The following is a 6,000-nucleotide window of genomic DNA, read 5'->3' as shown; positions in this document are numbered from 1 at the left end:
GCAGCCCGGGGAAAGGAAGGGAGTTGTGCTGGAGGAGACAGGGCAGAGGGAGGCAGAAAGGGGAGCCCAGGACAGTGGGCAAGGTGGGGTGGTTCCCCAACAGTCAGCTCTGAGTGGGGAAGAGAGCTTGGCTGTGCTCTACTGAGCTGCAACTGCAGCTGAAGGGATGCCACCAGGAGGAATGGTGCAAGTGGTTGGAGAGCTCAGCCCAAGATTGGCATGCTGAGAGAAAAGTGGCTGCTACTAGGAGGTTCCAGCAGAAGCCAGGGGTTTTTTTTTTGTTTTTTTCTTTCTCTTTAGTTAAATGATAATTGAGTTCAGTGGGACTATTAGTGGGTCTGTGGAGTGAGAGTGTCAGAGTGGCTAAGACACCACATGAAACTCCTAAAGGGAGAGTATTTCTTAGAGCTACAGACTGTGGATGGAGCCCAGAAAAAGAGTGGTACAAACTGTCAGAGAGCCACAGGTCGAGAGACTGAGACAGTGGAATAAACCCCAGGATTAAAAACCCCAGAAAGGGCTCTTTTGTTTTTTTAGAAAAACTAATTAATTTACAATTTTGGGTGGGGCTCCTTGAGATTGGGACACATCAGGTCCTACCATGACCATATGCTAGACTTACCTGATGCAGGTGGAAACTACTGGGTCCACTTTCTTCTGGGTCATTGAGACATACACAGATAAAGCCTAGAACAAAAAAAAAAAAAGAAAGTTATCTCACTTAAGAAACTCTATGATTTCAATTGGTGACAGAACATATGGGTGTGGGGGAGTTTGGGGCCCCAGAAGAAATCCCAGTAGAACTTGCCAGTGACAACTATGGTAAGACATGAGAAACACCTCCTGACTAATAACATCAAAGAAAATTAAAGAAGCGGCAGGTGACAGGCAGAACATACTGTAGCGAAGCAATGCCAAGCAACAATGGTAAGAAGGAATTAGGCTGAAAAATCTCCAAGCTGCCTTGGATTTACATTTGACCAGAGGTAGTACCCTCACATCGGGGGAAGTGAAAGAGGGGGAACCACTGTCCCATGCCAGCACTCCATACACCAGCCAGTCTCCTCCACCACAGGAGCTGCTAATGTGGGCCAAGGGCATGGCTTCCATGTTAGGGTCCAGAGGCACCAAACCCCAGCATTGGGCAGGTGGCTGAGGCAGCACTGAGGCCTTAGTGGCTGCCTATCTTGCTGAGGGTGTGGATCCACTGCTCTTCAACCCCTTGGCCTACTGGGTAAGCCACAGCCAGATGTGGCAGGATCTGGCCATGGTTGCCCAGGAACACCTGTCCTGTCCACTGACCAGTGTTCCAAGTGAGAGGGTGTTTAGCATTGCTGGGGATGTAGTGACATCCCACTGCACCTCCTTGGATTTTGGTTTGGTGGAGTAGCTGGTGTTTCTCAAGGTGAACCTCCCGATGCTGGAGTTCCTCAAGCTTCAGGTGCAGATGGAGTGAGTGCCACCCTCCTTATTCTGTCCACACCTATTGCCTTTTGGTTTCTGGTTTATGAATCATTTAATGCCCCGCTCTCAGAGCTGGAGGCAGCACTCACTGCATCACCAACCAGCAAGGGAAGAACATCTCCCTGCTGAGCTCCCATGCCAGGATGAACTTGGAGGTATAGACTGGGGGTATGGGGAAGGAGCAGGCCCCAGGTCCTGGGCATGACCTAAAACTGCACCTTGCCAGTGTTGGGAAGCCTGGTGGGACTGCCGGTGGTGCAGCAGCACCCAAGAAATGCCAGGACTGCAAATGCCAGGACTAGGGAGGTGAATGGCAGATAGGAGGTGCCTTCTAAACTTCAACCACCATATGAATGTACAGGCACTCCTCACTTAACGACCAAGTTCCGTTCCTGTGACTAGGTCGTTAAGCAAATTGGTCGATAAGCGAGGAGCCACCCCTTGATACTGCGTGCCTTGGCTTGAGACGCCGCGCTGCCATTTCCACAATACGTTTCGTACAATACCGACTGCTTGGAGAGCTGGTCGTAAGTCCGCACGGTCGTTAAACAGGTAGGTCGTTAAGTGAGGAGTACCTGTACAGTCCTGGCTAGGGAAAGCCCAGAACTGTAAGATCTTTGAGAGGTCTGAGGCTTGCTGGCTGCAGTGGAGTTGTGAGGCTGCAGGTGAGCTTAGCTGCCTGGGATGCTATCTATGAGACATGGGCCTCAGTGTAGAGGATGTATGGAGCTGTGGAACGGATGTCACCCCTAGACATCAGGAGCCTAAATGGGGAGTCTCCCACCTGGGTAACATCTGGATCAGTTTTTCATCAAGGCATGGCAGGAGAAAGAGGGGCAGGCGGTTGGCCCAGAAACAGGTGGATGGGCCGAGATCTAACCCACACTGGGAAGGCCCCCTGTTACAGGCTACCATCCCTACTGCATTCCTCCTGCTCTGCTTTAACACACACAAGGAAGACAAGGTTCTTTGGGTCATTCTGATATCTTTTAGTTGACCAACTGAATAGTTGGAGAAATATATCTTAGCAAGCTTTCGGGTTTAAAAAACCTTCCTCAGACTGAGAAAGCATTTGCATTTGGTGTGTGCTCTTTCTGGATGGAAGGAATATTAAAGAAGCCAGAGGCTAGCATGCAATGCAGGCAAGAAATCTAGTCATTTAAAATTTAAATTGAGGTGTCAGGGGGTGAGGGACAGGCTGGAGGCAGGGGACAGGAAAGGGGGATTTAGCAGGTAAAAGTGTAGAGGTACCTGGGGAGTCAGATGTCAGGCAGGTTATAATGTGTCATAAATCCAATGTCTATATTGAGTCCATGGGTTTCTGTATGTAGAAGGTTGATGAAGGGAAGTCCATAGGCTTATCTTTGAAAAGTGGTTTGTAAATTCCCTTTGAGAATCAGGCCTGAGAGATTGGAGACAAAATAGTGCTCTTGTGAGAAATGTGCCTCTACAGGTAGTTGGGTATTCTTGTCTGTAATAGATTTTGGTCTGCATTCTTTCTAGTGCACAGTTGTTGCTTGGTGTCTCTTACATGTTTTCATCAGGGAATTTAGTGCACTGGATGAGCTATATAATGTTTCTGGACAGGGGTGATGCCTAGGGGGTGCATGTACACCCCCTAAGTGTGGCAGTGCACCCACTACAAAAAACATGAATGACTTATGCCCCTGGCATGGCGGTGGCAGGATCATGGTGGTTCCTGCGGGCAGTCCGCAATCCCTGCTAGACACTGCCAATGCTTCTGGTGGTGGCTATGGGAGGTCATCCACCCTTGGTCAGCAGTCACTCCCTCCCCCTGCCACTGACAGCACCAGCGGTCTCTGTGGGAGCTCCCCTGCTTACTGCTGCTGCACTTCCACTGCTACTGCTGCCACCATGCTCCTGCCACCACTGTGCCCCCCCAGCCACTGGGAACTTGAGTCATTCATGTTTCTGGAGGTGCAGCTGTAAGATTCAGGAGTGGTGATGGTTTGAATCAAAATGGAACAGTGATCCAAAACACCAAAACAAATCACTATCCCTCCAAAATGGCCAAATCCGAAACCAAATTGAAACATAGTTGTTTCACACAGCCCTAATAGGTGTAATGGATAAGATGTCTAGAGAAGTAGATTCTCATTCTGGCTCTACTGCAATTGTTTTTAGGATTCCGGGCAAAAAACCCTTAAGCCCCACTGGTTAGAGTTGGTTACTAGGGCTGTGCAAAGCTTAGGACCATGATTAGGATTTGGAAAAGATTTGGACTATTTGGAGGCCAAATCTGCATGTCTGAATCGAATCACTAACTGCTTTTGGCTTTTCAAATCAAACTGGAAAAGATTCAGCAATTCAGAGATCTGGAGGCTGTCTGTACAGGGAAACAGAAACTTAGAAGAGGGAGGGGGAGCAGGGGGAGGAGCAGGAGCAGGTGGGAAAAGACTGACATATTTAGGTGGCCAGTAAGCATGATTTCTTTCTGACTGCCTTTCCAATTACAGTGTCTGGAGGGGAAGGACTTCGAAACAGCCTAAAAGCCTCTGTGTGCAGGCTTGCTCTGTCTTTTGTGAGCTGGTTCTGTTTGAAGAACAGCATCAGAAAAGTACTGTGCTCCTGCCTGGCTTGATTCATATTCAGGAGTTGCAACTTGCCTGCTTCTTTTTGTTGTTAGAAAGGATTGGATAGGATATAGCTTATCTTAACTTAGTTTAGCTTAGAATCTCTTTACTTAATGCTATCCAATTCATTTATTTCAATTTATATTTGGTCTCTTTTTTTGTGTGTGCAGACTTTGAAAAAAGAAAGCTCAGTGTTTTCCCTGCCAGTGTGATCCATCACTGTGCAGGGAGGCACACAGATTGCATACACACACTTATAATATACACACATAGAAGAAGGAAAATCAGATATTTATAGATGAAGACAGTCAGATTATATATACCAGTTATTAGTTAGGAGGAGCTGGAGCTGGAACCAGGGATGCTGAGCACCCTGGCTCAAGCAATTCTGAGGACCAAGGGGGAATCGGAGTTTGTGCTCCACACTCCTCAAAGTTTCTGTAGACGCAGGTCTCCACCAGAAAGCACCATCTCAGAGGAGATTGAGGTTGTGGAGGCAAGTGGCTCAGCTGAGGCAGCTCCTTCTGCTGTTGTGCCTCAGCCTGCTGAGGAGTGGGATAAGGCAGCATCCTCACCCTCAACCCAGAAGTGGGTGAGTAGCATAGTATGGGAGCATTTTGAGCTGGCAGATTATCCCAGGTTTGCTATTTGCTAGCACTACTGAAGGTACATCAGCTGGGACAAGGATGTGAAACTCTTTTCCACCATGGCGATGGTGCTGCATCTCAGGAAGCACAACCCCCCTGCCCTTCTTGCTCCTCAGCCTGGTGCCAGTGTGAGCATGCCAAAAGGGAAGTCCCCCACTTGCTCCCAATCCCCCTTTGTAGCTGGGGTGGCAATCGCACCTACCTCTCCCTCCCAGAGCACTGGTGCAATTAGTCAGGCTGTTGGCGGGCTCTCCTCCAAGCTGAGGTGCTGGAGGAGTCCCACATGGCAAGGGAGATCATGGTGGCCATGAACCACATGGTGCAGGTTTGGCTCATTATGCAGGCTGAGCTCACCCATGGTTTCATGGTCACCGACAATGGGGCCAATATGGTGAATGCTGTCCATGATGCCAACTTTGTTGGCATCTGCTGTGTGGCACAGAGGCTGCACCTCATACTGAGGGATGCCTTGGAGGGGGACAGGGCTGCCGGTGATGGTGTCGCCACCACTACTTCTACAAGCCAAGTCATTTCAAAATGCAGGAAGGTGTACTTCCACCACAGCATCAAGGGGGCAAGATGCTGTAGGAGAAACCGGCAGAGTTGAGCATTCCACAACACAAAATCATGCAGGATATGGAGACTTGGTGGAACTCCACATACCTGATGCTTGAAAGGCTGGTGGAGCAACAGAAGGCCATCCATGAGATGGCCTTGCTTGGGGACATTGGGATCAGCAGCTCCCTGAACAGAGTTGAGTGGGGTACCATCTCCCAAATCTTGGTGTTCTTCAACCCCTTCCTTGAGGCCACTGAAACCCTTAATGCTGGCGATGCCCTCCTCACCCAGGTGATTCCCATAGTGAGGGAACTTGAGAACCAAATGGAGAAGTTCCAGGGGATCAATGTTCCTGGCTGGGGCAGGCTGCTGTCACCAGATGTGCAGACACTGGTGAGGCGGCTGAAGGAGGGCATCAGGAGATGGCTGGCTCCATCGCTGTCCAGGATAGTCCACATGATGGTGGGCTTATGCGAGCTGAGTGTGAAGGGGAGCATGTGCACTGGCAGCACCAAAACTTATGATCACTGGATGCAGGTGTTTCTTCTTTAGAGAAATATGGGCTTTTATTTAGGTTTTGATTCAACCTGTGCACATACTCTGTTTCCTATGAAGAACATCCTGAAGTCTCATTGGTGTCAAATAATTTTATGTTTCTTGTACTTTTCAACCATCCTGGGCAGGTGTCCAGGAGCTTGAGGTCCCCCCCAAGCCCTGGAGCACCTGTCTGCTTTCCC

This window comes from Alligator mississippiensis, chromosome 5, assembly GCF_030867095.1.
Source record: "Alligator mississippiensis isolate rAllMis1 chromosome 5, rAllMis1, whole genome shotgun sequence".
NCBI classification, from domain to species: Eukaryota; Metazoa; Chordata; order Crocodylia; family Alligatoridae; genus Alligator; species Alligator mississippiensis.
The sequence above is the reverse complement of the archived record's forward strand: the minus strand, read 5'-3'. Positions refer to the sequence as shown.